The 10,105-nt window shown below is 44.3% G+C and overlaps 1 long non-coding RNA gene across 1 annotated transcript; it reads left to right on the forward strand.

Annotated features, from left to right (window-relative positions):
* The first annotated feature begins 2,306 nt into the window (after positions 1-2,306).
* Positions 2,307-9,880, forward strand: LOC137344933 (uncharacterized). Its single transcript, XR_010968502.1, has 2 exons — positions 2,307-2,582; positions 8,283-9,880. It is a non-coding gene; the product is annotated as an uncharacterized lncRNA (long non-coding RNA).
* The last annotated feature ends 225 nt before the right edge of the window (positions 9,881-10,105 follow it).

The raw sequence follows: 10,105 nt of genomic DNA on the forward strand, positions 1-10,105 counted from the left end.
TCTTCTTCTTGGACATCCTTCCTATAGACAAAGCTTCTTCAGACTCCGTCGACTGCAGTGAAGAATCTGCTCCGATGTCCTATTTTCATATTGTTTTTGCCAGTTGGGGCATAAGTAAAAGTCAGGGGAATGTTCCATTTTGGCTAATCACCCACTGTTTCTGGTTCTTAAGGATCAACAGGCCTCAACAGACACTTGTCTGTTGTGCATCACTCAACTTTCTGAAATGTTAAACCAGATCTCCCCCTTCAACTGATATCTGTCTTTTATCTCACTTGTTCCAGACTATGGAACATGTATGCCTCCCTTATCAGTGCCCAAACCCTCTCAATGCCTTGCTTTGCTCAGATACATAACCACTTTGTTCTCAGTTGATCAGTTCTCTATTGTTCTCAAAGCCTTGCTTTGCCAAGAAATGTATTAGTTCTGCTTTGTGCTGGTTCAGCAATTCTGCACAAGGCTGACTTTGTATTTTAAATTCACAATTGTGCAAGGGGTCATTAACCCCGTCCCTTCAGTAGGAAATGTGGGGATATAGGAGAGGAACTAGTGACTAAAGAACTCGGAACTAAAGATGTGAGTTCTGGGCTAGGGCAGGGGGGAGCCTGGGTGGAGGTTCGGCCTAACGGGTAAGCGGAAGAAGGGGAAGCAGCAGAGGCAGCTGAATCGATGGACTCATAACACCTCTACTGATTTACTATTAGCATTGATCTGCCAGTAATATATTAAAAGTCTTGCATGTAGCTCAGTTCCTTTAAATGCAAAACCTATTTTCTGTAACAATTTCCTGTCATGCTTTTTGTGTCACATTTTTCTGTCACACTGTATAGTTTTTTTTAGCCCTATTCTACTACTTACCACTGACTTACACAGAATTCATAATTTAACCAAACTTCTTGCAATTAATCGGGCATATACTACACATGTCTATTTAATCTTATACAATTTCTTCCAGCTGATGTTCACTATCGCCCTTGCAGACCTGCTCACTGCCCTGTCTTTCCAAATGAAGACCCCCATCGCTACATCAACCACATTCAAACATAACTTGCTCTCTCTCCCTGAGCTACTTACCAATAACTCTTCACACCAACAGGAACATTCAAACAAGTACATTTCAAATGCTCTATTGAAATGACATAAAATACAATTTCTAAATTATATATAACATTTAATGTATTTTACAACAATTTATTTTAAGGCACATTTCCCTTGTTTCAAAAGTCCTAAAATTATGTAAAACTCTTTTTTATATGCGATGTAATCATATTTATGTCAATTTCTTTATTCTCAAGTAGATTTATTTTATTCCCAACACCAAGGAAAATATGACACAAGAATAATTATTTCTTCATTAGATGATATAATGCTGCTCTCCTTATAAAACAGCATATTCTAGAACTGTAGAATCATGAAATTATAGAATTTTATTGTATAGGGGAGGCCATTCGTCCCATCATCCAGGGCTGGCTCTCTGAAAGAGCTATCCCTTTACTTCCATTACATACAAACATACAAAATTGACGGGCAGGAAAAGACCAGCGGGTCCATCAAGCCTGCCCCACACTCATGATGGCTGGAGCATCCTGACTAAACACCACCTCCCTCCTCATCCTCACCTCCCCCCACTTCCCCCCCCTTCCCCCCCCCCCCCCCCACCCTGACCTCTGCTGCCATGTAATCTTCTGGGAGAAGCAAAATAACAGAGAAAAAAAACCAGGGCCAATAAGGAAAAACATACTCTGGAAAATACCTCTCTGACCTCCTCAGGCAATGGAAACCAATGCAGGAGATCACATGGACCCAGTATTGTCTATAAAGAAACTTACCTTCTATATATATATTCCCCTGCCCCTTGATCATAACCTTTACTTCTTTATTTATCAAATATGTATGCAATTCTCTTTTAAAGGCTATTATGAATTATGCTTCCATTACTGTTTCTAGTCGGGCGTACCAAGTCCTAAGCCCCACATAAAAAAATTCTGCTAATGTCACCCTTTGTTCTTTGGGTGATTTTAAAACTATGCCCTCTAATTACTGACTCATGGACTGGTTGAAATAGTTTTTCTCCATTTACCTTATTAAAACTCTTCATAATTTTGAATTCCTCTTTACCTTGTGAAGGATTTTGGACTTTTAAGAGAAACTAAAAGGGCAGCTAGAAACCAATTAATCATTTGCTAACAACAAAGGTTAGAACACAGAACTGTAAATCTTGACTGTTCAAGAGTGCATGATGGTTTTTGCTTCCTGTCTATGATTTCTAGTCAGAAGTATGTGTCTGTAGCCTTAGTTCAAGATACGCCATACCTTCGAAGGTCAAGGAGAGATAAGGAAACATAACAAGACGGCTGTTTTGTTTTGAACCTTGAGAAAGGGAGTGAGAGGGAAAAACATACCAGCAGCCTGCTTTTGCTAACAGCAACGGGTGATATTAGAACTGCCATTTTAAAGAGAAAGGAGGAGATAGTTTAGGAGACAGACCAGAAGAGAACAAAGAAGGACATCAACGGAGAATTAACCCCTCAGTCTCCCAAAGCAGAAGACTTTGACCATTCTGAGTTGCACTTCTGACTAAGGTTGTAAGCATCTCTATCTGTAAAACTGTTGTGGTTCTAAGAGTGTTAAGATCAATCAAGAGTTTAGTTGGATTGAGTGACGTTAGTTAGTTGGTTAATACAACTAAAGTAGGAGGTTAAGTAAAGCTTGGGGATCTTTTAGCGGTTTTGGAAACAGTAGATAAGTTCAGGGTGCTGATAAGGCTCAGGGAGACGGAAATAGGACAAACTCAGGGAGCTTATAGAAGTGGAGACTGTCAAACTCTCAAAAGGGGAGGAACAATTAGGGGACTCAAGACAGCACGTAAGTGCAAAACATAAGATCGGGGATTTATAAAGGATATGGAGTCTGCCATACAGGAGTATATTTGGGCCAAACTCCCAAAGTGGAAGGAACAATTTGGGGACTCAAAGGAGGACACAGACCCTTTTGGGGCATGCGAAGTTCGGCTCAAGGAGCTGAAACAGGGGAAGAAACTTAAGGATAGGCAGACAAAGGCGGTCTGGCTATTAGCGGTTTCGCTTCAAGTTCAGAAGGAAACCGAGGGCAGGAAAAGAGGAGACGAGAAGATTGAGGAATTGATGCAGAAGATAGCAGAGTTAGAGAAGGGATTGGAGGATGAGAGAAGGGAGCGAAGGAAAGAAAACCTGCAGGCAGGGAGACAAACTTATTTCTTAAAAGGACAGGTAGAGTATTACCAAGCACAGGCTGTTGAAAAAGGTCGAGAACTGGAACAATGTAGGGCTAGTTATGCTGAACGTGACCACCAGATGGAGCGATTACGAAGACAGAATGGTAACCTTCGAGCCACAGTTAAGACAGAAGCAGCACTTGCTCGAGAGATGCAGGGTGATGCAGTCTCCCATGTCAGGTGTGACAGGAAAATAGAGAGACTGAAAAGGGCTCTAGAAGTGAAGAGGGGGATAATACACAATGACGAATATGGGGTTGACAGGGAGGATTTGACCCAACAGGCAGCCGAATATCATTGTAAAGATCAGGGACCGAGTGGGGAAATGTGTCCCATGACACAGGAAAAACATGCCATAGATCTAAACACTGGTAACACTCATCTGGCCTCCCAATTCGTGGTACGACATACCTCCCAACAGCTGCAAAACATGGCAGCAAAGGTATCTAAATTTGACGGGAAGGGAGACGCTATAAAACATTTCAGTGATGTCGCACAGGTGGCTGAACGTAACAATCTGGATGAGTCAGAGAAAGTGCAGATGCTTTTATGGACATTGGGGCCCACCATTTACAGCGCCCTGTCCAGTCAGAAATGGGAATGGGGGGCGAGTGTTGACTTGCAAGAGGAGATTCTGCAAACCATAAGGTTTAATAGAGAGGATCCAGCTGAGAAATTGGCTAAATGTAGACAGATGCCAGATGAGAACCCCCTTGTCTACGCGGCCCGCTTGTGGCAATACTATGATAGGGTGAACGGACCAGGGCTAGTGAGGAACGAACAAACTCGGGCCAATAAAGTGTCACATGTGATTCGGTGGCTAGAAGCTCTGATAAGTCACTCGCAACCGTACCTCCAGGAAGCCCTGGAAGGATTTGATCCAGAGGATATGAATCACACAGAGCAGTGGGTGCTTTGCACAATGGTTTCAAAGTGGGAAAATTGGAAAGCAAGTGGGGGAGAGAGTTCAGTGAATACTGTCGCCGAATCACAGGAGATAGCGTGGAAAATTGAGGAGCCCTCACTTAAGAAATATACGTCGGTCGTGGGAAAAGGGCGAGGTAGAGGTGGACCTAAATTTGGTCGTGGACAAGGCCCCTTTATGGTCAATGGGAGAAAATGTTTTAATTGTGGAAAAGGGGGTCATTTTGCGAGGAACTGCCCGATCGATCTCAGTCTGACTGACCTTGTGAGGCTCGAGGCCTGTAACCATCCTACTGCGGCCCGCCATCAAGGAGTCAATGGCTGGGTGTCGGGCAGGAGTCAGCGAAGAGTTATTTAAATTAGGCCCTGCCCATAAAATCCGCTACCGGGATCCCCTGCACCTTTACATAGAAACATAGAAAATAGGAGCAGGAGTAGGCCATTCGGCCCTTTGAGCCTGTTCCGCCATTCAATATGATCATGGCTGATCCTCTATCTCAATACCATATTCCCGCTCTCTCCCCATACCTCTTGATGCCTTTTGTGTCTAGAAATCTAGCTAGCTCCTTCTTAAATATATTCAGTGACTTGGCCTCCACAGCCTTCTGTGGTAGAGAATTCCACAGGTTCACCTCCCTCTGAGTGAAGAAATTTCTCCTCATCTCAGTCCTAAATGTCCTACCCCGTATCCTAAAACTGTGACCCCTCGTTCTGGACCCCCCCCCCCCCCCAGCCAGGGGAAACATCCTCCCTGCATCCAATCTGTCTAGCCCTGTCAGAATTTTATATGTTTCAATGAGATCCCCTCTCATTCTTCTAAACTCGAGTGAATACAGGCCGAGTCGACCCAATCTCTCCTTATACGACAGTCCTGCCATCCCAGGAATCAGTCTGGTGAACCTTCGCTGCACTCCCTCTATGGCAAGTATATCCTTTCTTAGGTAAGGAGACCAAAACTGCACACAATACTCCAGGTGTGGTCTCACCAAGGCCCTGTATATCTGCAGTAAGACTCTTCCCACTCTCCAGTTAATATCGAGGCCCCTGTTTGTGATCCCATGACACGGAACGGTATTCATAATTAAGAAAGTTGAATTCTACGATTTAGATCAGATACTAGTCTCCCCAGACCCAGGGATACAGGAAGCTTCAGATAATAACCAGGATACGTTTGAAAAGCATATAAACATGATTGTGGGAAAATGACAGCATTGGTTAAAATTGAGGGGCCTGAACTATCGCATTCCCAGAAGCAGTATTGTTTCCCTAGAGAAGTTAATGAGCATGTTCAAGCTGCAATTGATCCCCTGGTAAAACAAGGAGTATTAAGACAGATTTCTAGCTGGGCCAACTCCCCGATTTGGCCACTTAGAAAGCCAGATGGGTCATGGAGATTAACTATTGGAGGCAGCTCAATAGTTAATCTCCATTATCTCTGTCCCCGCGGTCCTGATGGGCACTGCCCCTGAGGTCCTGATGGGCACTGCCCCCGAGGTCCCGATGGGCACTGCCCCTGAGGTCCTGATGGGCACTGTCTCCAAGGTCCTGATGGGCACTGTCTCCAAGGTCCTGATGGGCACTGCCCCCGAGGTCCTGATGGGCACTGCCCCCGAGGTCCCGATGGGCACTGCCCTGAGATCCAGATGGACATAGCCTTCAAGGTCCTGATGCACACTGTGCCCCTGAGGTACTGAGGCACTGCTCCCGAGGTCCTGATGGACACTGCCCCCGAGGTCCTGATAGGCACTGCCCCCTCCTCCAAGGTTTTCAACGTACTTAACAGTTCCAATGAGTTCTGGTCGGTTCCTTTACACCCTGATTGTCAGCATAAACTTCAAGGAACAACAGTATACGTGGACCTGCCTTCCCCAGGTTTTCTACAACTCACTATTTATTTTTCCTCAGAGGATGGCCAAGGCCCGAGCCGATTTCAGCCAGCCAGTGCCCTTATCCAGTATGTAGACGATTTGCTCCGACACACACTGCACTGGATATGGAATCTCATATTGGTTTGTTGGATGAATTATTGAAACTGTTACACACAGTGGGGCTAAAAGTGAACCCAAAAAAATTGCAGATAGCCCAAGAGGCGGTCTCGTTTCTGGGAGTTTGGATGAGTGTTGATGGGTGGAGCCCCTACAAGCATAAGGTAGAGGTTGTTTTGAGATTGCCTTTGCCTGTTTCCGTCACTTCCCTGCGATCTTATTTGGTCTGGTTGGCTGCTGTAGGGATTTTATTGAGGATTTCATGATCCTTAGCTCTCCTCTTTAGGATCTGTTTAAAAAGGACGTTCCTAGGGAGTGGACTCCAGCCTGTACAGTGTCAGTGGAAAAGTTAAAAAAGACTCTGATATCGTTCCCTGTACTGCAGGCACCTGTTGGGGAGAAACCGTTCTATCTAGAAGTGGAGGCCAGTGACTATGCATTGTCAGCTGTCCTGTTCTAGTATACCCACCTGAAATTGTGTCCAATCGCCTAAGATCTGGAATGCACTGTCTGAAAGGGTTGTGGAAGCAGTTTCAATAGAAACTTTCAGCTGTGGCTCAGTTGGTAGCACTCTTGCCTCTGAGTTAGAAGGTTGTGGGTTCAAAGTCCTACTCCAGAGACTCGGGCAAAAATCTAGGCTGTCACTCCAGTAGAGTGTTGCATTGTTAGAGGTACTGTCTTTTAGATGAGATGTTAAACCAATCTGCCCTCTCAGGTGGACATAAAAGATCACATGGCATTATTTTGAAGAAGAGCAGGGGAGTTATCCCTGGTGTCCTGGCCGATATTTTATCCCTCAACCAACATCACTGAAAAAGATTATCTGGCCATTATCAAATTGCTGTTTGTGGGAGCTTGCTGTGCACAAATTGGCTGCTGTGTTTCCTACATTACAACAGTGCCTATACTTCAAAAATACTTCATTGGCTGTAAAGCACTTTGGGATGTCCTGAGGTTGTGAAAATCGCTATATAAATGCAAGTCTTTCTTCTTTCAAAAGGGAATTGGATAAATATTTGAAGGGGATAAAATTGCAGCGCTCTGGGGAAAGAGCAAGGGAGTGGGACTAATTGGATAGCTCTTTCAAAGACCTGGCACAGGCACGATGGGGTGAATAACCTCCTTCTGTGTTGTATGATACTATGATTCTATGATAACCCAGTCATCGAAAACATGGGACCAATTGCTTCCCTTGTTCTGATGGCAATCCGTTCTATGCTCTCTAAAACCACCAAACTCTCCCCCACATGAGGTACTTACGGGGAGGATGATGCGAACCCCATAACATTTGATTTTTGCCCGCTGGTCCGAACCACAATATCAGGCTCTAACTCAAGAGGCTGATGTTCAGCAACTGGCTCGAACAACCCCAGCAGATTAATTTATTTGCTGCCGCGAACATTGGGAAGTCTCAACGAGCAAACAAAATGTACTTTGACCCTCGTGTCCGCCTGGTAGGATGGGAGATGGGATAGCGGGTTTCGGTCAAAGCTTTTGATTCTGCAGGACCCGTTGGCCCCGAACTATTGGGGTCCCGCTCTCATTGTTGACAAGGCCGGTCCATCTGTCTACAAGGTTCAGGTTAAGCCAAAGAAATGGAAATGGTTTCACATAAACCAATTGAAGCCTTTTTCCCGCTCTTACCTCCTCTTGCTTCTCTCACAGACCAACCTGTGGTTGTATGTGAGGACCCTGAGGAGAAACCATGGAACCTCCCTCTTTTGCAGGACGACAAAGAACCTGTAGCTTCTCTACCACCTGGAGGGATGGGGGGGGGGGGGCGGGAGGTGGTGGTGGTGAGTAGAGGCGGTTCTCCATCAGCGGTTCCTCCGCCTTCACCACCACCTCCGGTGTGGTCATGCCGAAGGCAGAATGTGCCAGAATGTGTGAGGCGTGATGTGAAGGCAGAAAAAAAAAGCAGAAAAGACGGGAAATAGGGAAGCGAAAAATGAAGTGACAATTTTTTTTTTGTAACTCCCCACATGTACTACACAGTCATTTGCTTTTATTAGTTTACTCATATTCATTTTATTTTAGTATTAGGTTTTGATATATGTAAGTGTTATATCAGATATTGGATAAAATGAGCAGTCACTACCTTGATCTTATGCTTGTTGCAGGCGAGTGATGTGTCAATTGGGAATTTCGAGGATTTCAATTCTGGTTGCCTATGGCTTCCTCTCGCTGGTACGGGCTTTTGAAAAGGGAGTGCTGAAAACTCAGCATTTGGTATCAGAGGTTACGGAAGGGGAGTCGCTAAGGGTTGTGACCATTTTTGTTCCTGGTAGCATAAGTCAGAATGTGTATTGGAAGAAAGAAAATTCAGCAACAATTGAAGAACAAAGACGCTCAGCTTACGATGAGACACTGGTGATCGCTGATTTTACTGTTCGTAACGAGAAAGAGTTCTTTGTTCACAAACCTGAGACTCAACAATGCTTCCCAGAGAAGGCTGGGTTCAGGACAATTCCCCAGGCGAGGGAGGGGAACAGATACCGACACAGGGAGGGGGAGTATGGATCCCCGAGCCCTGACCTTACATATTTTTAACATCAAAGAAGCTGATGTCTGTGTTTATTGTGTCAGCGTATAAGAGGAATATAACTAGCATAACTCCTTTGAAAAACAACATTGGGAGTTGGGGCCTTATTGACAGTGAAAGTGAGGCCAACTAACAAGGACATTCCCACTCCGACATTGTGGACACCAACGGCTATCTTACCAACCGAGGTTACGCTAAAATGCCCGATTGCATTTCCAGGGCCTGCAAGTGGACTGACTGCCAATCCCGATTCTGGGGACTTTGATTAATAATATGCAGTTTATACATGTTCCAGTAGCATTTCATTTTTCAGCTTGGGCTAACTTTGCTGTTTATGCTGTACCCTGAGGCGAATGCATAGGGAATTACGAAGATTGGAGTGCAGGACTTATCCACTGATGGGAAACTAGAACGTGATTGCTATTCGACAGGGTGAAGCATCCCAAGCAGGAATAATGTAGCCAAATGGGAGTAGATTTAGGGAAATACATTTAAACTTGTTATTTTTCATTTTTATTATTTGAACAACTTTTGCGTAGATGTCACGGTGATTAAGCTTCTTGTAACAACAATGCTTAACCTCATCTGTGGTGAGTGCAATTCAGATTCAAAGAATGGTTAAAATGTTCGATCTCTCACACTCACTTGAGGGAGAACTTAAGAGTTTTGGACTTTTAAGAGAAACTAAAAGGATCGGCTAGAAACCGATTAATCACTTGCAACAATAAAGGATAAGACACAGAACTGTTCAACTTGACTGTTCTACGGTGTTAAATGGTTCTTGCTTATTGTCTATGATGTGTGGTTAAAAGCCTTAGTTCAAGGTATGCCATACTTTCGAAGGAGAAGGAGAGATAAGGAAATACAACAAGACGGCTGGTTTGTTTTGAACCTTGAGAAAGGGAGAGAGGAAAAACACACCAACAGCCTGCATTTTCTAATGGCAACGGGCAATATAAGAACAGCCAATTTAAAGTGAAAAGAGGTGATCGTCCGGGAGACAGACACTAGAAGAGAAACAAGAAGGATGTCAACGGAGAATTAACCCCTCAGTGTCCCAAGCAGAAGACTTTGACCATTCTGAGTTCCGAGTTGCACTTCTGACTACGGTTGTAAGCATCTCTTATCTGTAAAACTATTGTGTTTTAATGTTAATAAAACCAATTATTTAGAAAAGTTGAAGTCTTGGTTGATCCTACCTCTGGGGACCCTAAAGAATAAAGAGAAAGTTAAAAATAAAACCCTACACTTGTCTGCTCTAATAATAAGAGTTGCAATGTAGATTTTGGTCTTCACCGCCTGAGCTTTAAGCATCCCCTGGTGGAACGCAGAACAGAAAATCTGCTGGGGTGGATTGTACTTTCCCCTCGGAACCTGCTGTATTTTCCTTCCATTAATTTC

This window comes from Heptranchias perlo, chromosome 28 (genome assembly GCF_035084215.1).
Source record: "Heptranchias perlo isolate sHepPer1 chromosome 28, sHepPer1.hap1, whole genome shotgun sequence".
Lineage (NCBI taxonomy): Eukaryota > Metazoa > Chordata > Chondrichthyes > Hexanchiformes > Hexanchidae > Heptranchias > Heptranchias perlo.